Raw genomic sequence first — 20,090 nt, 5'->3', positions numbered from 1 at the left:
TAAATAGTGCTCACCTGTGTTTTAGCCTCCATATACCATGTCTGGTTTACAGAAGCCATTCAATAAACATTGACTGAATACTGAATGAAGTAATAAAGGTAAGGCTTGTCTATCTCACATGATAGATTCCCCCAGAAGGCAGTGACTTTTTCTTTTATTTTGTGTGTGCTCCATAGATTATTCAGGTGATAGGTATACAGTAGATACTTACACAAGAATAGTTGATAGTATCCAAAATACAAGGAATGATAACATTTGCATTAGACAGGATCCCAACAGGAAACAGACGGAACATTTAAATTAGGATAGTTTGCGGAGACTAATTTGAAAGGGACTATTTGCAAAGTTGGGGACACAGTGCTGGGGATACTGTTGAAATTCAGGATTGTAGCTGCAACACTGTTACCAATCCTAGAGGAAAGAGATGAGAGGAAGGATTGATTACAAGAACTAGAAAGGAGAAAGTCTTAGAGTGAAGAACCATGACCTTAGGTCGAGGGCCACAGGCAGCCCAAGGCAACCCCACAAGGAAGGAGCTCGGAGAATAATTAGCCTGACCTCGCTCTCCCTCCCTGGATCTCCTACGGGGACTCTGCTGTTGGCGGAAGGCAGGGGGCACAGGAGCCCTTGTGTAGTCCTCACAGGCAGCCTCCCGGGTACAGGGAGGGAGAGAAGAGAAGGGTAGAGAGCAGAACAGGAGGAGCAAAAGGAAGATTTCCTTAACAATAGGTGATTGCTATCCCTGAACTGGTGGTGTCTGGAAATGTTTAACATGCCAATTCATGGGACTTCCCTGGTGGCACAGTGGTTAAGAATCCACCTGCCAATTCAGGGGACGTGGGTTCGACCCTGGTCCGGGAAGATCCCACATGCTGCGGAGCAACTAAGCCTGTGCGCCACAACTTCTGAGCGCATGCACGGCAACTACTGAAGCCTGTGTGCTTTAGGGCCCATGTGCCGCAACTACTGAGGCTGCGTGCCACAACTACTGAAGCCCGTGGGCCTAAAGTCCGGGCTAAACAAGAAGAGAAGCCACCGCAGTGAGAAGCCCGCGCACCGCAGCAAAGAGTAGCCCCCGCTCGGCGCAACTAAAGAAAGCCCGCGTGCAGCAACAAAGACCCAACGCAGCCAAAAAAAAAAAAAAAAAAAGATGCCAATTCATGATCAATTTTTCCATGATGTAATGAGAAAGAATCACTTTAAAACTCTTATTCTATATTGATGGTCAATAACTGAGTGTTAGGAGTACCACTCTAATTTAAAAATGGGATTTCATCCAGGTCAAAAATCAAATCCCAATCAACAGGAAAGTTAAGTTCAAATAACAGAGAAATTATGAACCTTAATTCTGCCAGACCTGAAGGTCAGCCAAAAATACACTCACTCTGGACTCCTGGTTAGAGGTGAAGGTGTGGTACTTCCCATCAGGAAAACTGATCAAAGGATAATATATTGCTGCATATAACTAAAGCTTCTATTGTTAGAGAATATAGCAGAACTCAGTATTTGGGGGCTTGTCAATGGAATAGGGGGAAGGAAAGGTGCCCAAAGCTCCTAAGGAAAAATTACTACCATGCATTAGAACACAGACAGTTGAGGACTGGGAAATTCGTGAAGAAAGTCAATGAGAAAAACTCTCTTACCTTGAAGGCTGCTACTTTTCCAAAGCGAGTGGAGAGGAAAACATTATCCATCAAATGACAAAAAATAACACAATGGAATACTGGAAAGAAGAGGCTAAGAAGAATTCTGATGTGGTCTCAGCAATAAAAGAAACAAAAACAAAACATCTTTATCATATTTTAACTTTGGTGAGTATATGGCCTGCAGCCTTTTGACATTTATTAGCAAACCACAGCAAGGGAAAGAAAAAGATCCTTCAGTTTTCTACTCTCTTCTGCCTTAATCATAGGCATACAGCCAACGTATTATACTTGATTTGCAAAGATTTACAGTCACAAAATAAATATGTAAGTGTTCATTATCTACATGTTCATTAATTCCTGGAAAATCATAATATATTCAGAATCTTTACAGTTAAATTAATTGCTACTTCCCATACTCAGTCTGGAATTTGATGTTTTCTTTCTCAAGAGAGACATATGCATGGCTACTGCCTGTTCAGTGCAAGCTGTACTCATCATAATGAGCACTTATCAAAATTTCAGACTCATCTGCAAGGAGTACACTTTGTTCCGTTGTTCAAGCATATAACACGCACAGCAAGTTGCAAATACAAGATATGCACAACTGATAAATGATGAGTAGTTTATATGCACAGATACTGCAAAGCCAACTGACTACAACTGGCAATCTCATTTGCCTTGCCACAAATTAATAGAATAACCAGAAGAGAAAGGTCTCTTCCCTTGCCTTTGGGCCATTTAATTATCATGAACATTTGACAGGAGTATTCTAAGATACAGCCTATACTCACTTTTATGGATTCAGTAGTTTATATTCTTCATGGAACTAAATATTCTTTTTTTTTTTTGAACATCTTTATTGGAGTATAACTGCTTTACAATGGTGTGTTAGTTTCTGCTTTATAACAAAGTGAATCAGCTAAACATATACATATATCCCCATATTTCCTCCCTCTTGCATCTCACTCCCACCCCCCCATCCCACCCCTCTAGGTGGTCACACAGCACCGAGCTGATCTCCTTGTGCTATGCGGCTGCTTCCCACTAGCTATCTATTTTACATTTGGTAGTATATATATATAACCATGCCACTCTCTCACTTCGTCCCAGCTTACCCTTTCCCCTCCCCGTGTCCTCAAGTCCATTCTCTACATATGCTTCTTTATTCTTATCCTGCCCCTAGGTTCTTCAGAACCACTTTTTTTTTTTTTTGGATTCCATATATATTAGCATACTGTATTTGTTTTTCTCTTTCTGACTCACTTCACTCTGTATGACAGTCTCTAGGTTCAACCACCTCACTACAAATAACTCAATTTCATTTATTTTTATGGCTGAGTAATATTCCATTGTATATATGTGCCACATCTTCTTGATCCATTCATCTGTTGATGGATACTTAGGTTGTTTCCATGTCCTGGTTATTGTAAATAGAGCTGCAATGAACATTGTGGTACATGATTCTTTTTGAATTATGGTCTTCTCAGGGTATATGCCCAGTAGTGGGATTGCTGGGTCATACAGTAGTTCTATTTTTAGTTTTTTAAGGAACCTCCATACTGTTCTCCATAGTGGCTGTATCTATTTACATTCCCACCAACAGTGCAAGAGGGTTCCCTTTTCTCCACAACCTCTCCAGCACTTATTGCTTGTAGCTTTTTTAATGATGGCCATTCTGACTGGTGTGAGGTGATACCTCATTGTAGTTTTGATTTGCATTTCTCTAATGATTACTGATGTTGAGCATTCTTTCATGTGTTTGTTAGCAATCTTTATATCTTCTTTGGAGAAATGTCTATTTAGATCTTCTGCCCATTTTTGGATTGGATTGCTTGTTTTTTTGATAGTGAGCTGCATGAGCTGCCTGTATATTTTGGAGATTAATCCTTTGTCAGTTGTTTTGTTTACAAATATTTTCTCCCATTCTGAGGGTAGTCTTTTCATCCTGTTTATGGTTTCCTTTGCTGTGCAAAAACTTTTAAGTTTCATTAGGTCCCATTTATGTGTTTTTATTTCCATTTCTCTAGGAGGTGGGTCAAAAAGGATCTTGCTGTGATTTATGTCATAGAGTGTTCTGCCTATGTTTTCCTCTAAGAGTTTTATAGTGTCTGGCCTTACATTTAGGTCTTTAATCCATTTTGAGTTTATTTTTGTGTATGGTGTTAGGGAGTGTTCTAATTTCATTCTTTTACATGTAGCTGTCCAGTTTTCCCAGCACCACTTACTGAAGAGACAGTCTTTTCTCCATTGTATACTCTTGCCTTCTTTATCCAAGATAAGGTGACCATAAGTGTGTGGGTTTATCTCTGGGCTTTCTATCCTGTTCCATTGATCTACTTTTCTGTTTTTGTGCCAGTACCATACTGTCTTGATTACTGTAGCTTTGTAGAATAATCTGAAGTCATGGAGCCTGATTCCTCCAGCTCCATTTTTCTTTCTCAAGATTGCTTTAGCTATTCGGGTTCTTTTGTGTTTCCACACAAATTGTGAAATTTTTTGTTCTAGTTCTGTGACTAATGTCATTGGTAGCTTGATAGGGATTGAATTGAATCTGTAGATTGCTTTGGGTAGTATAGTCATTTTCACAATGTTGATTCTTCCAATCCAAGAACATGGTATATCTCTCCATCTGTTTGTATCATCTTTAATTTCTTTCATCAGTGTCTTATAGTTTTCTGCATACAGGTCTTTTGGCTCCTTAGGTAGGTTTATTCCTAGGTATTTTATTCTTTTTGTTGCAATGGTAAATAGGAGTGTTTCCTTAATTTCGCTTTCAGATTTTTCATCATGAGTGTACAGGAATGCAACAGATTTCTGTGCATTAATTTTCTATCCTGCTACTTTACCAAATTCATTGATTAGCTCTCATAGTTTTCTGATAGCATCTTTAGGATTCTCTATGTATAGTATCATGCCATTTGCAAACAGTGAGAGCTTTACTTCTTCTTTTCCTTTTTTTTTTTTAAAATTTATTTATTTATTTATTTTTGGCTGTGTTGGGTCTTCGTTTCTGTGCGTGGGCTTTCTCTAGTTGTGGCGAGTGGGGGCCACTCTTCATTGTGGTGCATGGGCCTCTCACTGTCACGGCCTCTCTTGTTGCGGAGCACAAGCTCCAGACGCGCAGGCTCAGTAGTTGTGGCTCACAGGTCTAGTTGCTCCATGGCATGTGGGATCTTCCCAGACCAGGGCTCGAACCCGTGTTCCCTGCATTAGCAGGCAGATTCTCAACAACTGCGCCACCAGGGAAGCCCTACTTCTTCTTTTCTGATTTGGACTCCTTTTCTTTCTTTTTCTTCCTTGATTGCTGTGCCTAAAACTTCCAAACCTATGTTGAATAATAGTGGTGAGAGTGGGCAGCCTTGTCTTGTTCCTGTTCTTAGTGGAAATGGTTTCAGTTTTTCACCATTGAGAATGATATTGGCTGTGGGTTTGTCATATATGGCCTTTATTATGTTGAGGTAAGTTCCCTCTATGCCTACTTTCTGGAGGGTTTTTATCATAAATAGGTGTTGAATTTTGTTGAAAGCTTTTTCTCCATCTATTGAGATGATCATATGGTTTTTATCTTTCAGTTTGTTAATATGGTGTATCACATTGATTGATTTGCATATACTGAAGAATTCTTGCATCCCTGGGATAAACCTCACTTGATCATGCTGTATGATCCTTTTAATGTGCTGTTGGATTCTGTTTGCTAGTATTTTGTTGAGGATTTTTGCATCTATGTTCATCAGTGATAATGGCCTGTAGTTTTCTTTCTTTGAGACATCTTTGTCTGGTTTTGGTATCAGGGTGATGGTGGTCTCATAGAATGGACTGTGGAGTGTTCCTCCCTCTGCTATATTTTGGAAGAGTTTGAGAAGGATAGGTGTTAGCTCTTCTCTAAATGTTTGATAGAATTCGCCTGTGAAGCCAACTGGTCCTGGGCTTTTGTTTGTTGGAAGATTTTTAATCAGTTTCAATTTCAGTGCTTGTGATTGGTCTGTTTATATTTTCTATTTCTTCCTGGTTCAGTCTCAGGAGGTTGTGCTTTTCTAAGAATTTGTCCATTTCTTCCAGGTTGCCGATTTTATTGGCAGAGTTGCTTGTAGTAATCTCTCATGATCCTTTGTATTTCTGCAGTGTCAATTGTTACTTCTCCTTTTTCATTTCTAATTCTATTGATTTGAGTCTTCTCCCCTTTTTTCTTGATGAGTCTGGCTAATGGTTTATCAATTTTGTTTATCTTCTCAAAGAACCACCTTTTAGTTTTATTGATCTTTGCTACTGTTTCCTTCATTTCTTTTTCATTTATTTCTGATCTGATCTTTATGATTTCTTTCCTTCTACTAACTTTGGGGGTTTTTGTACTTCTTTCTCTAATTGCTTTAGGTGTAAGGTTAGGTTGTTTATTTGAGATGTTTTCTGTTTCTTGAGGTAGGACTGTATTGCTATAAACTTTCCCCTTAGAACTGGTTTTGCTGCATCCCATAGGTTTTGGGTCATTGTGTTTTCATTGTCATTTGTTTCTAGGTATTTTTTTGATTTCCTCTTTGATTTCTTCAGTGATCTCTTGGTTATTAAGTAGTGTATTGTTTAGCCTCTGTGTATTTGTATATTTTACAGATTTTTTCCTGTAATTGATATCTAGTCTCATAGTGTTATGGTCGGAATAGATACTTGATACAATTTAACTTTCTTACATTTACCAAGGCTTGATTTGTGACCCAAGATATGATCTATCCTGGAGAATGTTCCATGAGCACTTGAGAATAATGTGTATTCTGTTGTTTTTGGATGGAATGTCCTATAAATATCAATTAAGTCCATCTTGTTTAATGTCATTTAAAGCTTGTGTTTCCTTATTTATTTTCATTGTGGATGATCTGTCCATTGGTGAAACTGGGGTGTTAAAGTCCCCTATTATGATTGTGTTACTGTCAATTTCCCCTTTTATGGCTGTTAGCATTTGCCTTAACTATTGAGGTGCTTCTATGTTGGGTGCATAAATACTTACAATTGTTATATCTTCTTCTTAGATTGATCCCTTGATCATTATGTAGTGTCCTTCATTGTCTCTTGTGATAGTCTTTATTTTAAAGTCTATTTTGTCTGATATGAGAATTGCTATTCCAGCTTTCTTTTGATTTCCATTTGCATGGAATATCTTTTTCCATCCCCTCACTTTCAGTCTGTATGTGTTCCTAGGTCTGAAGTCGGTCTCTTGTAGACAGCATGTATACGGGTCTTGTTTTTGTATCCATTCAGCCAGTCTATGTCTTTTGGTTGGAGCATTTAATCCATTTACATTTAAGGTAATTATTGATATGTATGTTCCTATTACCATTTTCTTAATTGTTTTGGGTTTGTTATTGTAGGTCTTTTCCTTCTCTTGTGTTTCCTGACTAGAGAAGTTCCTTTAGCATTTGTTGTAAAGCTGGTTTGGTGGTGCTGAATTCTCTTAGCTTTTGCTTGTCTGTAAAGGTTTTAATTTCTCTGTCAAATCTGAATGAGATCCTTGCTGGGTAGAGTAATCTTGGTTGTAGGTTTTTCCCTTTCATCACTTTAAATATGTCCTGCCACTCCCTTCTGGCTTGCCGAGTTTCTGCTGAAAGATCAGCTGTTAACTTTATGGGGATTCCCTTGTATGTTATTTGTTGTTTTTCCCTTTCTGCTTTTAATAATTTTTCTTTGCATTTAATTTTTGATAGTTTGATTAATATGTGTCTTGGTGTGTTTCTCCTTGGATTTTTCCTGTATGGGACTCTCTGTGCTTCCTGGACTTGATTAACTATTTCCTTTCCCATACTAGGGAAGTTTTCAACTATAATCTCTTCAAATATTTTCTCAGTCCCTTTCTTTTTCTCTTCTTCTGGGACCCCTATAATTTGAATGTTGGTGCATTTACTGTTGTCCCAGAGGTCTCTAAGAGTGTCCTCAATTCTTTTCATTCTTTTTTCTTTATTCTGCTCTGCAGTAGTTATTTCCACTATTTTATCTTCCAGGTCACTTATCTGTTCTTCTGCCTCAGTTATTCTGCTATTGATTCCTTCTAGAGTATTTTTAATTTCATTTATTGTGTTGTTCATCATTGTTTGCTCTTGAGTTTTTCTAGGTCCTTGTTAAACGTTTCTTGTATTTTCTCCATTCTATTTCCAAGATTTGGGATCGTCTTTACTATCATTACTCTGAATTCTTTTTCAGTTAGACTGCCTAGTCCCTCTTCATTTGTTTTGTCTGATGGGTTTTTACCTTGCTCCTTCATCTGCTGTGTGTTTCTCTGTCTTCTCATTTTGCTTAACTTACTGTGTTTGGGGGTCTCCTTTTTGCAGGCTTCAGGTTTGTAGTTCCCATTGTTTTTGGTGTCTGCCCCCAGTGGCTAAGTTTGGTTCAGTGGGTTGTGTAGGCTTCCTGGTAGAGGGGACTGGTGCCTGTGTTCTGGTGGATAAGGCTGGATCTTGTCTTTCTGGTGGGCAGGACCGTGTCCGGTGGTGTGTTTTGGGGTGTCTGTGACCTTATTATGATTTTAGGCAGCCTCTCTGCTAATGGGTGGGGTTGTGTTCCTGTCTTGCTAGTTGTTTGGCATAGGGTGTCCAGCACTGTAGCTTGCTGGTCTTTGAGTGGAGCTAGGTCTTAGCGTTGAGATGGAGATCTCTGGGAGAGCTTTTGCCATTTGATATTACATGGAGCCGGGAGGTCTCTGGTGGACCAATGTCCTGAACTCGGCTCTCCCACCTCAGAGACACAGGTCTGACACCTGGCTGGAGCACCACCACCCTGTCAGCCACACGGCTCAGAGCCATGTCCTCCAACTTCGATGTGCCACAAAAGCCCTGGAGACGCTGTGAAGGAAGATTCTGGTTTGGTCTCTTGGACGGGGGCCGAGTTGCTGCATTTTTAACAAGCACCCATGTTACCCATGCTGCCAGCCCAGAACCACACTCTGAGAAGGGAGACCTAAATATTCTTATTCACTAATTTAACCACAAGTTTTAATTGAGCACCTACTGCACATACCAAACAGTGGTGCAGGTACTGGAGATATATCAGCAAAGAAGATAGGCAAGGTCCCTGCCCTCGTCGAGCTTACATTCTAGGGGAGATGGCAAATTATAATAAGTAGGTAAAGAAGTTAATAAGAACTTTAGATAGTGACCTTTCATCTAAGAATAAAATAAAATAGGTAATGGGATGAAGAGAAACAGGGGAGGGAGAATTTAGGTGAAATATTCAGGGAAGGCCACTCTGAGGAGTTGACAGGTGAGGAGTTGACAGGTAAGCAGTTGATAGGTAAGTCCTGAACAATAGGAATAAGTCAGCAATGTGGAGCTATGGGGAAAGAGCATTGCAGACAAAGAAGAGCTAAGGTATAAGCCCTGAGGTGGGGATGAGCTGGGGACACTTGAGTAAGAAGGTCAGTAAGTGAGAGGGAAATGATAGGAGATAAGACAGCACCAGTAGCCAGATACCAGACCATGAAGTGCCTTATAGGGCAAGGAATCTGGATTTTGTTCCAGGAGTGATGGGAGGTTGCCGTAGGGTTTTGGGACAGAGAGGATATGATCTCTGTTAAAAGGATAACTCTGGCTCTGAATGGAGAAAAGATTGTAAGAGGGAGAAGGCCACTGCAGTCATTCAAGTAAGAGAAGATCGTGGTTGGAACTATGGTGGGAAAATGCACAGACTGAGGACCTATTCTGGAGACAAACCTGCTGGCACATTGCATGGGGATAGGCTCAGGGAAAGAAAAACATAAAAAAATAACCCCTAGGTTTTTGACCTAAGCAACTAGGTATTTTCATTAACTGAAAGGGGGAAGAAAAGGAGAAAAGCAGGTATGAGGTAGGTGGAGTGGCTATGTAGGGGATTCAAGAGTTGCATTTTACACATATTATATTTGAGATACCTATTAGATATACAAATGGAGGTATAAAGCAGACAGTTGCACGTATGTATCTGGAGTTCTGGAGAAAGGTCAGACATACTTTTTTTCATCTAAATGAAAAATATTATTAGAAAAACAAACTCAAGAGCGGTGGGGACTGCATGTTTAAATTTACTCTGGAGGCAACTGTACCTCAAATATTGAAGTGCTGAAAAAACACAGGACAGTGTGAAGTAGTAACTATAAAACCCAAACCTGAAATATCACTTTTGATTTGTCTGCTTGATGTTCCTACCAGCTTAGCTCTAGTATTCCTCCACCAAAAAACATATGACTGACAACTCTTTGTAGCAGAGAATTACCACAATCAGGAAAACAATAATATGGGCTTAGCTAATGAAGATTTGAAATACTGTACTGATTCAGAAGCAAATGTATTGATTTTCTAGCTCAAGCCTGAACACAACAGTCCCTCACTGACAATATCTAGGAAGAGGCAACCTCAGGAAAGATCTGTCAGTGTTGCTACTTCAAAAGAAGAGAAAATTCTATGAGGGGCAACTGACTAAAAGGTGTTAATAATGCCTTTTTGGGGGGCGTTGTAGATCAATAGAATTTCATAGAGATATAAACACCTTCTGACTGGTTGCTCCTCAACACAGTCTCAGCTCCTGCTTGATTGGCTTTCTTACTCAACTACACATTCATCCATTCATCTTACTCAGTAGATGATTCATCATGGATTCAGAAAGGGAGAAAAGGAAGGCAAAAAGCATTTCAGCTCTTATAAGTAGAACTCTTAAAGTCCCAATAAGTATTACCTTATAAATTATACAATAAAACAGGTTCAAATAAGAAGCCAATGTGTTGAATTTAATAGACATGCAAATATCGAGAATTTTTACTTGGGCTGATTTCTTTACAGTGAGGTCTAACCCCACAAAACCCCTTTGTAAGATCAATAGGGCAGGAAGTGGCAAAGTCATAATCAGTGACCTTAGATCTTTTTGAAGTGCAAAGAAGCAGAGTAACAGCCTACAGGATAAAACTAACATCACACCTTTGAATCAGTAAGTGAAGAGAGAAGATCATTAACAGCTAACCTATTCTTTAGTGAGACTTTCAAAACCAATTAGAAAGTCTCTGAAAAATGTTATATTTATGCTTAATAGTTTAGTCCTTCTAGGAGATCCCCCCCACACCCATACATTTCAGAATTAAAAAAAAAAAAACCTCCCAAAGCATAGTAATTTTCCTTTTGGGAACTTCTTTTTCTACTTTTAGTGTAAATCTGAGAGATTATTTGGTGGTTTCTGTGCAAGTCTAATAAATGACAGTAACGGCACCCAGGGGGTAAGAATACAGTGTATATACACTTCAGGTTTTACCTTAAACGTGCCCATGTGAAGATCTATACTTTAAGAACATGCTGCATTCAAAAGGCTTGGCAACATAGATTGAAAGTGATCATTAAGACCCTCTGAATACGGAATTCCCCCCTCCTTCCATAAAGTATATTACTGCAGTTCAATCCTGAGACATCCTTTGGGCAGTGTGTTATGTTTCTCCAATCTTCCAACCCCCGCCCCCTCAAAAAATCTTGTGCATCTTAGATCTTAGTCTGCTTTTCCTTAGTTTCAACATATTTATACACCCATAGAGAGGACGGGGGAAAAAAGAGAAAAAAAAAGAAGAGAGAAGGAAGAAAGCAAAAGGCCATCAATGTTCACTTTAACATGGCAGAGTTAAGAAGTGGTAAATGCTGTCAAAAGCACATGGTCTAACAGGGCGTCCATGCTCTCAGCCTCTCTTCTCAAAGTTTCCTCCTCTTCTGTCTCCCTTCCTCTGTTTTCCTCCTTTTAGCAACCTCCTCCCACCCCAGTCTCTATGCCACCAATGGATACCGTGCCGAAGCAGGCCGGAAATCAAATGATGGATATGTTTCAACAGTCGTAATAAATTAGTGTAGTATATTAGAATTAGCCAGTTTAAAGATTTGGTAATTGGTTTGAGCCAAGCTAAGTATTCCAAATTAGTGATTCCTCATTCAACAAATTTGGGAAAATAAAACAACGATGTTTTGTTATTTCCAATCAGACCTCACAACCAGCAATAAAAGTCTGATAGGATTTATCTGACATGTAATCAAATCATGTCCTCTAGCTATTTCTAGTCTTTTAATAGGAAAAATGACCACAGGAGACCTAAATAATATTTCAGTTCCACCACTTCTAGGCTTTCTCCCAAAATTTCGCCAATGTTTAGGGTTCTAGAGCATGAAAAGAATGCAGGTACCTCAAATGCTTCTAATTCATGAGCCTAAAGTTCTCTGGGAACAAGCTATACATGGATACTATTTGCTAAAAGGAGTAGTTGGGCTCCCAGGGTGGGGGGGGCAGGGGGAAGGAGGTGGATCTGCTAGGAACTAAGATGTTCTGAGTCAAAAGACAGCCTCTGGGAGGGAGTTTCTGCACACAGGCTTCCCTCCCAGGATACCAGCAACCAAGGATGCGCTTCCTCCTGTTAAGTTCTACAAAGCAAACAAAACTTGCCATCCTCGCTCCAACAATGCACATAGATAAGGGAGGCCAAAATTCCTTTAAGAACCAATGAAATAAATGGCAAATTATCTCAATTACACTAAATGATTCTACGACAATCTGCAAGAATATTTATATGTTCTTTTCTGAATAGCGTTCTGCCAGATATCAAACACTCTCCAAATGCCAGCAACATGGAGGGTATCACACATACTGAATTAAACACAGGCTCTACCTTCCAAACACGGAGACAACACAGGAAAGACTCAAACTTCCTTTAGGCATATGCTAGGCATGGCTGGATCTTGGGTAACCCTTACAGTGCCGGAAAGGCCTCCCTGAAATTAAGCTGGAGAATAATTCTCTAAGAGTGAGAGTCTAATTGTAGGGTAGTGTGACTTTATTCAGATAGGCAGCCTTTTTCCTTCCTACTCAGAAATGTTGTGTGTGTTCGGGAGGGTAGGGAATGGGGAGTATTTCAAGGTAATATTTCAAGAAAAGATGATGAGAAAGGGGAGAAAATAGCATAAAGCAAGAACATAGCAGTGAAAGAAGTTTTCCATACTAGTTTTGTATAATGCCTGGCATGTAGGTGGACATATGAGTTAAAAGTTATTCCATTCTTCCTACTTATTTTGGGCTGATTTTATAGAACAAAACAATGTAACTACATCAAAGCATCTGCAAAGATAAAATCTAGGGACTTTTCAAAACCCAGAGCATGTTTGGAGAGGGGGAGGGGAAGGGGAAGAGGCAACAGAAGTTAGAGGAGGATAAAATAGTTACAAAACTGGCTTTTGAACAAAAGCAAATAGCATAAAATACTTATGAGTGTTTTCATTCATACTATTTCTTCCTAAATCAATGAAAACATTGGCTTATGATAGATTTACACCACAGTGAAACTCTTGACAACTTCAAAATCAACTTCATGTTTGGGTTCCATTCTTTCAGGTGATGAATAGTGGGAAATCAGTGAAGGAATGTCACTTGAAGTCAGTCATTTATCATGAACCAAAATGGCTAAGTGCCCCATAAACTGCAATGATCCATTTCCTATTAGCATCACACAACAGAAGGCAGCCTCATCTGCATTAACAAGTCTTATGACCTCCGCAGGCAGAGAGGCTAATGTTAGGAAATAGGTTATTTTTGTTCTGTTATAAATGTTCATTATTATACCATAAAAAAAATTTTAAGGATATAAACTACTGATTGATTTATTAAGGAATTCTTTTAAAAGGTTTTCCCCATCTTAGGCTTTTTTATTATATTTTTACAAATTTAATCCTGGTAAAGTAGTTTCACTCTTTTTGGTCAAGCTCTACCTGGTTTTCTGTATATAATACATGTTTCTTTTACCATAATGTCAAATATCAGGACAAACTACAATCAAAATAATTCCCTGCTCCCTACAAAATTTAGGTGACACTGACAGTTTTTCAATGTCCCAAGTTTCAAAATATATATCCCTTTTAAATTTGGGCAAATACTAGTTTTCCTAATTCGAAGAAAAGGCATGAAAATAGCATGTCATGATTTGAAACTAAGTAAAACTGTTAAGGTAGTTAAGTTCAATACTTTCCCATAAAACAGTCTAACAGTTTAAACGTGTTAGTGGGTCACATCCATATGACTAGTGACACTCTTGCCTACAAACATGGTCAGGAGTTACCTTCCTCAAACAAATGGTATCACTTCCAAACAGAAAGAAAAAAGAAAAACAAACCCAAATGGCAAGATGAGAAAAGCAACTAAGGAAAATGGGTACCATATAAAAAGATTAGGAAAATAGGACTATTTACTAAGATACTATACATATATAATTTTTTAAAACCTCCTCCTTTGAAATGAATCACACACACAAAAATTATTTTATCTGAAGGTACCATTTTTGCTTAATTTTTAACTGCAGAATATAGTTTTAAATGCCCTATGTATTTTTACTGTATCTTTGAAGATTCTTCAGCCTTCCCTCCACCCCTTCATTTTTTTCCCTCAAAAGAAACATTAACAAACTTGGAAAACAAAAAAGTATATGGTAAACTATTTTTAATCATTTACACTCAATTATGAGCACCCCGAGAACAATTTCATAAAGTCACAAGTTCCCAGGGGGACAAAGAGGAATTAGACATGGTCCATGTCCTCAAGGTGCTTATAGTCTATTGAGGGATATAGGATACACTCATAAATAAGAAAAAAAATTTTAAAAACCCTAAGTGCATTATTACAAAATAAGTATTGAATATATTAAATATATCACAGAACTTTTCAAATATCAGGACTAAAAAAAATACTTGTTGACTCATTAAAAGAGAATTTTAGGAAATAAGAGAGAAAAGGAGAGAGAACAAACTATGACCTGGGGTGATGGGAAGAATTCATGGAAGGGGACAACTTAAGATTGGTGTCTAAGAATGAGCAATTTAGTGTACTGATAATTTCAACATTTTTTTTTCCAAACAAAATAATCTCCTGGAACATACAGGTTCCCATGTAAGTGTTGTCCCAGCTAGAATGTATCATTCTGAGTCTCCACATCAGCCAGCCTATCATACTTGGACTTTTAACCTCTCCATTTCCTGAAATTCTCCCTCGCTGCCCATTCACCAAATGATGACCATCATTGTTATCCTTTCTCCTTTGAAATCACTAATAACCCTCAAGTCAGATGATCCCACCCACCAAGAACTAGAGGATCCTGAAGAGTTAAGGGCTGAATGTTTATCACCTTATTTATGCCAAGTAGATTTTAATCATCAGAAACTTTCCTGACTCTTTGAGAGAATGCCATACAAGGATAAACTAAAATAAAAAAAGTTATAAGGTGTCTCCAAAAAGGTACAAAAATATCTGTTGTAGTTCCTTCCAAGCTTTGCCCTGGATATTTGGGGACAGGTATTTACATGTTATACAGATTCCTAAGCATGACCATGCTCTTAACTCTTGCCCTCTCTCACCTTGTGTGGGTATTACAACTGCCCTCTACCATGTCTCCTAGACCCTACAATATCCCCCACCCAGTGCATTCTCTATGCTTCTGTCAGGAAAATCTTTCTAGACCACAGCATGGTACACATAACACCCTTTGATAAAAAAATCTTCAGAGGATCTCAACTACTGATAGAGTGCAGTCCAATTCTTTAGCTGGTACTGCCCTGCCACTTTTCGCCTCAAGGCACCCAGAGAAAATGCAAGAATATTTATGGAGCACATATAGATAACCAGAGACTTCTTGCAACAAGAAGTACAAGCATCCCTAATGGCTTGAGGGCAAAGCAGTATCACCGCCTAGCACAATTCATTCCTAGCCCAGCACAAGGGCTGGGAAAATCTGGTTAGGTAATCTGCCCTCTTCAACCATATCTCTCATTTTTTCTCTACAGCAAGGCTTCTCAAACTTTACTGTGCATACGGGCCACTTGGGATCTTGTGAAAATGAAAATTCTGATTCGCTAGGTCTGGGATGAGACTTGAAATTCAGCATTTCTAACAAGCTTCCAGGTGGGGCCGGCTCTCCTGGTCCGAGGACTGCACTCTAAGTAAGGAGACTATGGCAATGGTCCTCAACCGAGGCTGTACCTGAAAATCACCTGTGAAGCTTAAAAAAGCCAGCTGCCCAGGCTACAACTCAGACCAACCAGAATCTTTAGAAGAATTGTTTTTAAAGCTCCGCAGGTGACTTTAATGTGCTGTCAAAGTTGCATTTTCTACTTCAGCCAAACAAACCGTTCTCTCATTATTCCCCCTTCCCTGTATCTCTGCCCCTTCTCTGCTCAGGTAAGTCCTGCCCTCCTTGTAGGACCTGTTGCTAGTCCTCCCTCTAGGAAGATGTCTCCAACCCTGGATAATATCTGCTGGACCCTCTGAGACCCTCTATACTGCCTGTCCCGTCCTTATCCTCTGTCCTGCATCAGCAGTGGAGTGTGTGCTGATCCAAACAGGTGCTGTTTATTACCCATCTTCACACTCTCAGGACCTGGCAGGTACAAATGTTAGATGTACCTTGCTATGACTTTGAGATGCACTTTTCGGGAAATTCAGCAAATAACAGCAAATGAGTTCTTTTGCGTCTGAAGAGAAAAACACAAAACAAAAAAGTCCTCATAGAGCACAAGTGCTTTCTCAGCCAGGAAGGGATATTTTCAGGACTTGACCGTGTCTGCCAGACAGGTGCAGAGATCTCTCAGTTAAGTTCCTCTTCGTTAAGGATAGCAGAACTTCTAACCAGTCACTAAGATTAGCTCTCAGAAAAGGGCAAAAAGGAAGAAAGAAGCCAGAGCCCAGGGTCATGACCTTTAGGGTAAGATGTGAAGAGGCTCAAATAACAAGCCATTCCCCCCATGGGGAAGCAAGAATTCTCTGGGCATGATGGTCACGGGAGCCCATTCAAATCTGGGAATGAATGCACTGGGTCCTCCAATTTAACGAACTAATTCCCTAACCACTCCATTTTTGGATATAAAAGGCTCTTAGTGCCATAAATATACAGAAAAAGAAAGGAATTGTCAATATAGGTATTTTCAAAACCTGAGTTCATGAAATGCTTAGTTAATGGAGTAACTATCTCATATCAGTCTCTTGGCCAGAAAATATTTTCAATATGAAATAAGAAAATTAAAACAAAAACAGAAACAGGTGGACTTCTAGTGGTGAGAGTGAGTCACAGAAGACAGACCAAGGGAAATCCATCACAATTCCAAACTGAGAAAAATTTAAATTGAGAGATTGAGGGTCACTGATAAAGATATTGACCTCTGAAGTAAAATAGGCCTGGATTCAAATCCTGACTCTGTCTACTCTGTGTCCTCAGGCAAATTCCTTTGCCTTTCTAGGCCTCAGTTTTCTCTCTGTGAAATGGGGATCCTAAGGGCAACTCATGCATCTATTTTAAATGATAAATGTGGCCATTTCTCCAACAATGTCTACCACACAATAAGTGCTAAAAACGTCACATAGTGGTTATATTACAGTGACCTACACTTAGACCCTACCAAGCCACACACATTTTCCTGAACTTGCAGACATGTTTTTAATGCCTCAATGCTTCTGCACACTATGGCTTTGGCCTGGAATGACCCTCTCAACTTCCTCCCCTCCTCCTCTGCCAAAATAATAATAATTATTACTACTATTATTAATTATTGCTACTATTATTATTATTTTGTTTTGAAGTCACACTTCCATACAACCTCCTCTCCTCTGGGTGTTTTCCCTGTCACCTCCACCATCAGAGGCTGTCTCCTGTGCTCCTAGAACATATCAGAGGGACCTGTATTGGAGTACACTTCACACTCTGAATTGTGAGCATCTGTGTTTCTTTCTCTTCTTTGTGAATTTCTAGAGCCATGCTGTCCAAAGTGGTCACCACTAGCCTCATGTGCCACTATTAACATTTAAATTAATTGAACATAAATTAAAATTAAAATTCAGTTCCTCAGTCTCATGAACCACATTTCAAGTGTTCAAGAGACACATGTGGCTATGAATACTGTCTTGGGCCATCATCACAGAATATTCTGTTAAACAACACTGTTCAACCTCTTGGGCAGGGATCATGTCTTGTTTATTCCTAGTGCCTAGCACTTACTATAGGGAGTTTGTAAATGAATGACAATATCGACAAATACAGGCATGTCTATACATACTCTTCTGGCTGAATGAGAAAGGATTAATTATTCATTTATGTTTAAGCCTACAAGAGAAAATGTATATAAAATACCTAGCATGAAGGCCACCACAAGGCAGGCAATGAATAAAGGGTGCTTAATCATATGAATGAGTTGGTTGAGAAGTCGAATTCCTTGCTTTCTGATATAATTCGTAAAGGTATTCTGCCAGAAGACCATTAAGATTTTATTTTAAGGGAAGTCTCTACAATGGTTGAATGGTCAGTCCTATTTGGTAGTTTGGTTGTATCTTACTTGCCTAATCTTGCCAAGTCTACTTGCTCCTTAATCTCAGCACCAGAGTATATTCCTCCTCACGAGAGTGTGAAAATCAGCTCTGTGATGTCTCCAACAGACTCAGACCAGGCCAGCAGCATGGCCAACAGAAAACATTTCTCCTGAGGCCGGATCAGGCTGCAAGACAACTCCTGTGAATCCTGCTTTCTTCCCTATGATTTCCCCAGCCTCTCTGTCCGCTGCCCACACTGAACAAAGATTGCTGAGATACCCAGCTACTAAACTGCCCCTGCTTCACGATACCACCCAGACTAGTGTTGGTCATCTCTTCCCTTGTCCCTTCTAAAATCATTCAGCCAAGTCCAAACCCTACAAAAAGACCTGTATCTTGCTGGGTGTCCCACAGTCCCCCTGCTGTGCTCTCTCCTCTGCTGCGTCAAGTTAATAAATTTTAACTATGATTACGGTAGCTTTCCCGTGGTCTTTCTCCTGTGACCAAACTTCAGGACCTATCCTGTAATGGCATTCATTCCATGCCATATAATTTTCCAAGCAGAAAGTGACAGAATTTCTTTTGCTCATTGATTTTCTGGTCAAGAGCCATGTTTCTGAATTCAGCCATAAAAAGAATTGAAGCACTGATACATGCTCCAACATGGATGAACCTTGAAAACATTATGCTCAGGGAAAGAAGCCAGACACAAAAGGCTACATACTGTGTAACTGTATGTATATGAAGTGTCCAGAATAGGCAAACTCAGAGATAGAAAATATTAGTGGTTGCCAGAGGCCAGTGGGAGGCAGAAATGGGAGTGACTGCTGATGGGGATGGACTTTCTTTTTAGGGTGATGAAAACGTTCTGGAATTATATAGTAGTAATGGTTGCATAACTTTGTGGATATACTAAAACCATTGAACTCTACACTTCGAAAGGGTGAATTTTATGGTATGTGAATTATATCTCAATTTTAAAAAGAACTGTTTCTGCCTTTGACTGGGAGTACAGTTTTCTGTCCAAGTGACAGAACCATCAAGGAAAAACAGCGTCTTAAAGCAAGCTCATCAAACTATTTTGGATGGAGTTACTAATTGATCCCAGTAGCACCTAACAAGATTTCTCAAGTAAATCATTCTATCTTGTCTTTATTCATGTTCATGCCTAGTTTCTTTCCTTCTCATTTGTTGATTCCACCTATTTCTCTAAAGCCCATCAGTTCTGTCTTTGGAAATTTTACAATGAAACTGCCCCAGCAGATAAAACTCTTCAAATGTTGTTCTATAATTAAAACCAATGCACAGATATCGCTTTTCTGGCCCTCTTGTCTCCACCTTACCCAAAGTACACATCCCAAGATGGTGTTGGGCATAGAAGAGTTAAACAGGGACGCCCCAGAGCTGCTGGTATTGGAGCAGGTCTAAGGATGCCAGACAGGACATATTCAGGTTCTATGCAATGCAAGATCTACTTTCAACTGGAATTACAAATAGGAAGTGGCACTTCCCTCAGAAATAGCTTAAAACACCCCATCTACTGCCATGCCACACAAACATTCATCTCACAGAGAAAAAAGGCACCTAATCAAGAGACCACTGAAAACAAAGAGGCACAGAATGGCAGCACCATAAACGGATGATGTGGACAACCAGTACTAGGCAAAGCATATTCACAGGAAGGACAGCCTTATACAAAAATCTAGCATGTGGAAATGGTATTTGAGCCTGCTCTGGAGCAAGTATCAATACATTAGTAAAACACAAGGACTTTTCTACTTTTCTGTGGTTTGTAATTAAGGTTCTCAAGCAAGGGGCAGGCATCCCCGTACTAAAGCCAGCGATGTAGGACACAAACAGAGTTCAACCCACATCACGGCAGAGAATGGTCCCTGGCTACGCGGTAAGAGCTATCACCAGCTTCCCAGAGAGGAAGAAAGTGAAAACCCATTAAAACATTTACAGTTCATACTATAGAATATTCAGAGTGAACTATGTAGAGCAGTGATTCTTACTTCACAAGTGTGGCTTCTGTTATTCTTCATAAATCTTTCAGCCTTTTGGTGTCATTACATAGAGATACCTGCACACATGGGTGTGCTGGTGGTTTCAGGGCCCCTAGAAATTCCACAGTCCACC

At 39.5% G+C, this 20,090-nt stretch overlaps 1 protein-coding gene across 13 annotated transcripts in view; it reads right to left on the bottom strand.

Moving 5' to 3' along the window:
• The window catches only part of GREB1L (GREB1 like retinoic acid receptor coactivator), a 264,851-nt gene that overhangs the window by 187,932 nt on the left and 56,829 nt on the right, over nt 1-20,090 (bottom strand). The gene's annotated exons all lie outside the window — the stretch shown is intronic.

This window comes from Balaenoptera ricei, chromosome 14 (genome assembly GCF_028023285.1).
Source record: "Balaenoptera ricei isolate mBalRic1 chromosome 14, mBalRic1.hap2, whole genome shotgun sequence".
Classification (NCBI taxonomy): domain Eukaryota; kingdom Metazoa; phylum Chordata; class Mammalia; order Artiodactyla; family Balaenopteridae; genus Balaenoptera; species Balaenoptera ricei.
Note: the sequence above shows the minus strand (reverse complement) of the source record. Positions and strands in the feature narration are given on the sequence as shown.